This window comes from Panthera tigris, chromosome D2, assembly GCF_018350195.1.
Source record: "Panthera tigris isolate Pti1 chromosome D2, P.tigris_Pti1_mat1.1, whole genome shotgun sequence".
Taxonomy (NCBI): Eukaryota; Metazoa; Chordata; class Mammalia; order Carnivora; family Felidae; genus Panthera; species Panthera tigris.
In genome coordinates, this window is record NC_056670.1 from 42,198,475 (window position 1) to 42,208,208 (window position 9,734).

Sequence of the window (9,734 nt, forward strand, 5' to 3'; positions counted from 1 at the left end):
CTGTCTTTCTCTGTATGGTTTATTTCACTTAGCATCACACTCTCCATTTCCATCCATGTTGCTACAAAGGGCCATATTTCATTCTTTCTCATTGCCACGTAGTACTCCATTGTGTATATAAACCACAATTTCTTTATCCATTCATCAGTTGATGGACATTTAGGCTCTTTCCATAATTTGGCTATTGTTGAGAGTGCTGCTATAAACATTGGGGTACATTGGGGTACAAGTGCCCCTATGCATCAGTACTCCTGTATCCCTTGGGTAAATTCCTAGCAGTGCTATTGCTGGGTCATAGGGTAGGTCTATTTTTAATTTTTTGAGGAACCTCCACACTGTTTTCCAGAGTGGCTGCACCAATTTGCATTCCCACCAAGAGTGCAAGAGGGTTCCCGTTTCTCCATATCCTCTCCAGCATCTATAGTCTCCTGATCTGTTCATTTTGGCCACTCTGACTGGCGTGAGGTGATATCTGAGTGTGGTTTTGATTTGTATTTCCCTGATGAGGAGCGACGTTGAACATCTTTTCATGTGCCTGTTGGCCATCCGGATGTCTTCTTTAGAGAAGTGTCTATTCATGTTTTCTGTCCATTTCTTCACTGGGTTATTTGTTTTTCGGGTGTGGAGTTTGGTGAGCTCTTTATAGATTTTGGATACTAGCCCTTTCTCTGATATGTCATTTGCAAATATCTTTTCCCATTCCGTTGGTTGCCTTTGAGTTTTGTTGGTTGTTTCCTTTGCTGTGCAGAAGCTTTTTATCTTCATAAGGTCCCAGTAGTTCATTTTTGCTTTTAATTCCCTTGCCTTTGGGGATGTGTCAAGTAAGAAATTGCTAGGGCTGAGGTCAGAGAGGTCTTTTCCTGCTTTCCCCTCTAGGGTTTTGATGGTTTCCTGTCTCACATTCAGGTCCTTTATCCATTAAAAATATGGAACGCTTCACGAATTTGTGTGTCATCCTTGCGCAGGGGCCATGCTAATCTTCTCTGTATCGTTCCAATTTTAGTATATGTGCTGCCGAAGCGAGCACAGCATCTTTTTTTTTTTAATGTTTATTATTTTTTGAGAGAGAGATAGAGAGAGGGAGAGAGAGGGGGAGGAGCAGAGAGAGAGGGAGACACAGAATTGGAAGCAGGCTCCAGGCTCTGAGCTGTCAGCACAGAGCCCAACGCGGGGCTCAAACCCACGACCCATGAGATCATGATCTGAGCCAGGTTGAACGCATAACCGACAAAGGCACCCCAAGGACAGTGACTTAAGAGTGCCAGTGCTTAACAGCAATCTAGCGATCTTCTGGCATGTGGTTAGGTCCCTAGTGAATAGAATGGGCTTCACAAACTAAGAATAGAAGCTCACCTTGAAGCCTGAGATATGGTCGTTCAGCAATACACAGACTTAGAGAAGATCCTTTTCTGATAAGATAATAGCATGGTGGTTAAGTGTCAACTTAGATTGTTTACATTCACATTGTTTCCACTAGCTGTGTAATTTGGGGGCATTTACTTAATTTTATAAGCCTCACCTTTCCCATCTGTAAAATGAGAATAATAGGGCTGATTGTATACAATCATGAATGTTATGTGCTTGGCCTATGGAAAGTATTCAATAAAATCTGGCTATTAGTAGCATTATTATTATCATTACTGTGCAGTGATGCAGGTCACTGAAGGCAAAGTTGCAAAGTTTTGATAATAAAAAGGAGACACTCCCTAGCATGTCTCCATATTCCCCAAAGTAGAGCTGGAAAGACAGGATGGATTGGGCTTCCCTGCCCCGCATCCTCCCCGTTGAAGTGTCAGTGACACTCCTCTGCAGAGGCAGCCCCACCCACATCCTGAAATATTTCCAACTAGCACAGAAGGACATCATGTCCTCAACCACCAGCTGTGCCACAGTTGAGCCTCTTGTCAGGTGCCCACCGAATCCCAGGCCACCCCTCCTCTTGTCCTTGTCTATCTGACCTGGTTCCCAACTCACTTTTTCTGCTGGCACTTGTCTGGGGCTGGATCCCCACCTGGATCTTGTGGTCTTTGTCTGTCGGTTAGGGGAAGAGGCTCTTATACCCTGAGATGACAGCTGAGCTCACTCCTATGTGGGTACCGACTGTCAGAAGGATGGCATTATCTGTTTAATGTGTCAGCTGTCACTGTGCCTCTCTCACCCAGACGAGCACTTGCTACCCACCACTGTGGATCAGCAGCTGCTTTCTAGAGAGGCTCTCCAGTCTTGTGATAACCTAATCTGGCATCCTAATCTTCCTCACAATTTGATATTGCTGAAGTCCCTGTGGGTCTTGTATATGTCCTCACAAAGGACATCTAGACACAAAAGAAGCTTGTTGTAAGTAGACAGTACTGCTCTTCAGTTCCTGGGCCCTACCTCACACCAGATCACAGCCAGCTGTCTGATTTACCCACATGAGCCAGAAGGATTCAGAAGTGTTCCCATCTGTTAGAGCTACCACCTTCCATTCTGTACCACACCGGAGTGGAGGCAGTAAAACGTAGTCTCTCCCCTCCCCTGCTTGCTGCACCTCAGGCAAGCCTATGTGCTGTTCTTGATTTTAGCACTTCTGACTGCTGTAGGAACACAGGAAATAGCAGCCATATGAGAAACTAAGTTTGATTTTCCAAAATTATAAAATTTCTATAACCAGCATTAGATTTGGGGGTCTGTACTATTACAGAGAAATTACTCAGTGGATGCTTGTTAAAAATGACCATGCAGAGGAGAGCCTGGGTGGCTCACCTGGTTAAGTGCCTGACTCTTAGTTTTGGCTCAGGTCATGATCTCACAGTTTGTGAGTTTAAGTCCTGCCTTGGGCTCTGCACTGGCAACACAGAACCTGCTTGAGATTCTCTCTCTCCCTCTCTGTCTCTGCCTTTTCCCCACTTGTTCTCTCTGTCTCTCTCTCAATAAATAAATAAATAAATAAATAAAATTTTAATGAAAGACAGAGTTTATTCAAGACTATGGGAACAGGAGAGAGACCATTGCAATACAAGAGACTAAACTCAATTCCAAATACAAACAGGAGCAAGTGAGGATTTACTAAGAAACTTAGTAAGAGAAACTTGGTTAGGTATCAAGAGTGAAGGAAGAGGAGTTTGATTAGATATCAAGGGTGGAGGAAGAAGAATGTAATTGGATATGGGGGTGGTGGGTGGATTCTTCGGCAAAACTGGGCTCAGCAGGTGAAGGATGAGAGCTAGTCAAGGAGAGGACTCAAAGAAGCCTGACTACAGTTGGTGAAGGAGGGAGTCTTTGCCAGTATCAGAACTCTCCAGAGAAACAGACCAATAGGATGTATGTATGTGGAGAGAGAGAAAGGAGGATGGATGTGGAGGGGGTAGAAAGAGAAAGGAAAAGTGGGAAGGAAGAAGGAAAGAAAGAGAGAGAAAGATTTATTTTAAGGAATCAACTCATTTAATTGTGAAGTCTGGCCAGTCAGAAATCCATAGGGCAGACCAGCTGGCTGGAAACGCAGGCTGAATTTCTATGTTACAGTCCCAAGGCAGAAAGTCTTCTCTGGAAACCTCAGATATTTGATATCTTAAGGCCTTCAATGGATGGGATGAGGCCTACTCACATTTTGGAGGGTAATCTACTTTACTTGAAGTCAACTATCTGTAAATGTCAATCACACTGACCAAATACCTTCACATCTAGACTAACATTCAACCAGACAACTGGAACCATTGCTTAGCCATGTTGACATAAAATTAACCATCACAGGGCCCCAAGAAAGTATGTGGAAGCCCAGCTGACATGTTCAGTCCACTTTGACTTCTGAGGGGTGCTCACCAGTCTCCTGATCCCATTTTAAAAAAATGTTTAATGTTCATTTTTGAGAGAGAGACAGAGTATGAACGGGGGAGGGACAGAGAGAGAGGGAGACACAGAACCCAAAGCAGGCTCCAGGTTCTGAGCTGTCATCACAGAGCCCAACGTGGGGCTTGAACTCAAGAAGTGGGAGATCATGACCTGAGCTAAAGTCAGACACTTTACTGACCGAGCCACCCAGGTGCCCCCTCCTGATCCCATTTTTAAGAGAAAACAATTCAGAGGACTCCTTCCCTCTATAACACCTCTCTTTATAACCTAGAGATAAAAATGAGGTAGAAAGTATTTTCTTCTTGACCTCAAATGAACATCTTATATCCAGAGACCCACTGGTCCAGGAACATCTGCAGCCATCACACTGACTATTGAGAAATGATGTTTGGCAAAAATGATAAGAATACCTGTAGAGGTATCACGAAGCTATTTGGAGGTAAGAACAAGGACAAATTAGGCCACATACCTAATAATCAGGGATGCCTGAAGTGGGAAATTCCACTTATCATTATGTTTGTGTCTTCTGACCCTCAAGAATGCACTATTAGACTCGGCAAGGTGGGGAAAACACAGATTAAAAACTGACACTATCCTGCCCCCACATAGGAAATTTTAAGAGAGCATCCTGTTATTCTGCTGAATTTGAATAACAGTATCCCATGCAGTGAAAGCTATGCAGCTCAGAATCATTCATACCACTGGCTGCTTCACCAAGCACCCAGCTCCACTGGCAAGGGCTTTGCCTGGGTTTCACAAGGAACTCCCTCTTGCCAGAGATTGTGTGTGGTCTTTGAAGAAGCAGGGGAGGAATATCCTTTTCCTACCTTCTGTAATGCATTTTCTTGGTGGAGTCTTAAGGCAAGGTGTTTGTCTCTAGAAGTCTCTTAGTTTTACTTACATCCTGTTCTCCTGGCACTTGGACATGAAAAACTAGGCTGAGAGACAAAGCTGAGAGATGCCCAGTTTGGCTCCTCCCTGATGACCAAGTTCCTGATTGGATCAGCCTCCACCTGTGGGAATCCCTCCCCTCTCATTCACTCACCAGTGCATTTTGAAAACATATTTTGAGTGCCCATTATGCACCAGGCACTGCTTTAGGTGCTGGGGGTTCTACAGTAACCACACTATCTGCCATCCTGGAGTGCTCATTCTTTTTTTTTTTTTTTTAATGTTTATTTACTTTTGAGAGAGAGAGAGAGAGAGAGAACGAGCAGGGGAGGGGGAGAGAGACAGGGAGACACAGAATCTGAATCAGACTCCTGGCTCTGAGCCCTCAGCATAGAGCCCAATGCAGGGGCTCAAACCGTGAGATCATGACCTGAGCCGAAGTCGGACACTTAACCAACTGAGCCACCTAGGACACCTGGAGTGCCCATTCTTGCAAAGTGACCTCTGCTTCCATCAACCCAATGGTCAGATCTGTTCAAATAGACCTACTTTCTTTTTTTTTTTTTTTCAACGTTTTTTTATTTATTTTTGGGACAGAGAGAGACAGAGCATGAACGGGGGAGGGGCAGAGAGAGAGGGAGACACAGAATCGGAAACAGGCTCCAGGCTCCGAGCCATCAGCCCAGAGCCTGACGCTGGGCTCGAACTCACGGACCGCGAGATCGTGACCTGGCTGAAGTCGGACGCTTAACCGACTGCGCCACCCAGGCGCCCCTAGACCTACTTTCAATTCAGACTCAAGATAGGCTCTTTTACCCCTGCTACTTTGTAGATAGGTAGGTAGATAGATAATTTTTAATATTTTATAAGCATTTGTTAAATAGCATCTCATGGCAGATATTGTTTTTAAAATAAGAAAATGCGGAAAAGTATAGAAAAGAAAAATAGTCTCTTCTATGTCCATACCCAGAGATAACAGTTGCTAACATACAGGTACATTTCCTTCCACTTTCTTTTCTCCCAGGATATGTAAAATTGGAAACATAGTACACATCCCTGTAATGGGAAGAATTGACCATTATGTCCCTTTCCTTCAGAAGGACTTGGGGGAACCAAAGGCTCTTGGCTGAGAATGAAATGAAGGCATAGTTGGGTCATTTCACTGCCCCTCTAGGGGTGACCAAGGAGGCCTCCTCCAACACTTACCGTGGCTTCTTTATTTTTTTAGGCTAGACCCAAGGAAAGGCAGGAAATGAACCAAATAGAACATCCCATAATAAGGCAGCGTACTGACTCCCAGGAAAAAGACAGGTGTGCTACTAATTACAAGACCGGTCAGGGAAGAGCTCTTTCCTCATTGTAGGTTTTGGGCACTGTCCCTGACAATTAGCATTGGTGTTTGTCCATGGAACGTGTGGGTGTTGGTGCTGGATTTAATAGGTGCATCATTTGAGGAAGCAAGGAGCCCAAGGTCACATCAGTGGGAACACAGCAAAGGAAAGCTGACCTGGTGGCAGCACGCAGCTCCACCACTGGTGTCTGAAGGCCAAAGCCCTTCCCTGCCCAGGACTAGGGGACTCAGTTATGGGGTAGGAGTTCTCCATCATCTTCCCGAAGCCCAGGGGACTGTTTGGGTTGAAAGACCCAGGCTTGGGGAAAGGTACTAGAGCCATGTAACAGGAGTATAAAATGATGGGTGTGGGAAATGAGATCTTGTTCCTCAGATCTTGTTGCTCAAAAGGTGGGTAGAGGTCTCAAGAAAGACACCGTGACGCAGGTGCAGGCAGGAGGCCCACAGCAAGATTAGCACATGGGTTGTGCCCTGAGGGGTAATAAATGGATTCTGGGGAGAAGTGCTAATTACCACCTTCTACAAGACAAATTTTCTTCCTCTACTGCCTAATCAAAGCCTCTGAACAACACCAGGACAGCACGCCTAGGTCAGAGTAGGCAGACAGATGCACTGGCAGGGGGCTCTGTCTCCTGGAATAAAAGGAGATAACTCCATACCTGGTACCACGAGGCCTTGTTTTTGTGGTTATTATTTAATGAAAGAAATCATGTTAGGACTCCAGGAGAGAAAGACACAAAGCTATACAAGAAAGGATATGTAGTTGTAACACACTCCCTAGCTCTACAAAGGACATTGTCAACGTAGATATAATAATGTAACCTCTGTGTATTGATGTAACCAAAAATAGTAGCTATATTGGGAAAATGGAGGGAAGAGAAAGTGACGTAAGAGCTAAAATCTATAGGAAGTAAAGAGAGAATGTCTAAAACTAATGTTGTTATTAGAAGTGGCTGTCTGGGGAGAGCTGGGGCATGGTCCGAAGAACGTATTGCTTTATTACTATCATTATCATCCTCTTAGCATTCTTAGCCATGTTTGTGGATGACTTGTATAAAAGCTGTTAAATCTAGGAAGTTATTTAGAAAATGGAAGTGTGTCTGCTTGTATGGCTGGGGTTGGGACAGGAGGTCCTGGGGACTCTAGGTGTGTAGGAGAGGGGCCTCCAAAAGACCCCACCATCTCTGTGCTGTCCTGGATGACAAGCAGCAGCCAGGACCCAGGTGACCTGGCAGCAAGTTAGACCTGCCATTTAAAGGTTTAGCTATCTCTTCTGGCTTATGTTTCTTTTTCTTTTTCTTTCTTTTTTTAATTTTTAAATGTTTATTTATTTTTGAGAGAGAGAGAGAGAGACAGAGTGCAAGCCGGGGAGAGACAGAGAGAGGGAGACACAGAATCTGAAGCAGGCTCCAGGCTCCAAGCCACCAGCACAGTGCCCTACGTTTGGCTCGAATTCACGAACCATGAGAACGGTGAGATCATGACCTGAGCCGAAGTCAGACGCTTAACTGACTGAGCCAACCAGGTGGCCCCTGGCTTATGTTTCTTATTGGAGATAAAATATCCATCAATAGTCGGCCTTCTACCCCTGATTAGGTATGCGGATTGACAGAGCACAGCCTGCACTAGGGATGCGGAGGGGCGGGTCCTCGGACAGGTCTCCTGTCTGCATACTTTGTCACATCTGGCCGTGGGGTCTAGCAGGCACTTGAAGTCTCTGCGAGCCCCTCTCTGCCAACTGAGTCTCTCTCCTACCTCCAACTCGTCTAGACCTTTCTCCATCAACCTCCTGGCCAGGATGTCCTCACCAGCGCTTTTCAAATTTCTGCGTGCAGACGAATGACCTGGAAAGCTCATCAAAACAGATTCCTGTGCACCACACCCAGGGACTCTGATTAGTAGGCTCTGATTAGTAGGTTCTGGGGTGGAGCTGAGACTTTGCAATTCTAACAGACGACCAGGTGAGGCAGGTCCAAAGGCTGTATTTTGTGGAGCCCTAGTCCACATCTCTCCTGCTGCCTCTACTTTGGGGTCACTTTGTTGTCACTGTGGTTGGTGGTCCTATGGCTGGCTCACTGGTTCTCAACTCAGCTGCCTACCTCACACATTACAGGGAGCTCAAGAGAACTTCTGGAATCCTTGTATTCCACAAGAGAAACAAGGGTCAGGGCGGGGGAGCACTTACTCTAGCTGTCCCTCTGGTGAGCATTCCATGCCTCCTCCTCCTGTCCCCTAAAAGGACGTGGGAGCTCCCTGTGAGAGGCATCCTTGTAAAGTACCCAGGAGAAGAGAAATACAAGCTCCCTTTGCTTTAGGCTTTCTAGGTGAAGGGGTAATTTTACCCTACTATCTTCCCCCACTTTGACATTGGAATCCAAATGTGGAGACTGGTAAAACACAAGGACAGTGACATATGATATTGTATGTATCTCTTTATGTCCTCTCTTTTCTCCCCCCAGAACTGGAAAGGCTTTCTTTGATATCCTCTTTTGTCTGAACGTTGCTTCTCCATTTAATGCCTCCTTCTTCCTGTGGTGAACATTTGGCCACCTTCCCCTGGGCCATAATGGCAGGGTGTCTTCTGGGGAACATGATTTAGAGAATATTAAGAAATACATAGTTCAGGGGCACCTGGGTGGCTCAGTTGGTTAAGTGTCCGGCTCTTGATTTCGGCTCAGGTCATGATCTCACAGTTTGAACTCCCCACGTTGAACTCTGTGCTGACAGTGCGGAGCCTGCTTGGGATTCTTTCTCCCTCTCTCTCTGCCCCTCCCCTGCTTTTCCTCTCTCTCTCTCTCTTAAAATAAATGAATAAACTTAAAAAAAATACATAGTTCAATGTTTTCAAAATATTGTCCCCAGAACGTGTAGTAATTATGTTATCTTTTTTCTTTATTACATTTGCTGGACAGTTTTCTATTTGTTTATGCTTCTTGATTTGGGTTTATTTATTAATTCTACTCTTTCCTATTTTCAGATTGAATAATTTTGTTACCTTTATGATGCTCTTCATTTTTAGATTTCTTTGTTATTTTTTCCTAACATCTCAGACAGAAAGCTTAGTTTGTTTTCATCAGCATTAAAGGTATATTTCACAATCACATATAAATCTGTAATTTTACATAAACGGAATCGTGTCATATGTACTGTTTTTATTGCAGACACCTTTGCAAGCCCGCGGCTGACACAGGGCTTGATCTTACAACCATGAGATCATAACCTGAGCCAAAATCAAGAGATGCTCAACTGACTGGCCCACCTAGGCACCTGAGCAGTTTATCTTTTTATATCATTTGGCTGGATTCCATTGGTTCAACATGGAGCATTCTCACTGTCTTTAATTTTGATAGACATTAAAATTCTGCCATAGGTGATGTAAATTTGGACATAATGCCTGTTTTGATCTATGGAGATTGGTACTTCCTTTGTACCATCTCTCAGCCCTCCTCTTCCTTTTCAAAGGGACAAGCTAAAATTCTGATCTTCCTCAAGGGAAGGGGGATGTTAGAAAATGTCAGATTGGTGGGGCCCCTGGGTGGCTCAGTTGGTTGAGTGTCTGACTTTGGCTTAGGGCATGATCTCACGGTCTGTGAGTTCAAGCCCCACGTCGGGCTCTGTGCTGACAGCTTGAAGCCTGGAGCCTGTGTCTCCCTCTCCCTCT

The 9,734-nt window shown here is 44.9% G+C and overlaps 1 non-coding gene across 1 annotated transcript; it reads right to left on the reverse strand.

Annotated features, from left to right (window-relative positions):
- Positions 1-920: 920 nt before the first annotated feature.
- Positions 921-1,027, reverse strand: LOC122232189. Its single transcript, XR_006209536.1, has one exon. It is a non-coding gene; the product is annotated as a U6 spliceosomal RNA (small nuclear RNA).
- Positions 1,028-9,734: the final 8,707 nt, after the last annotated feature.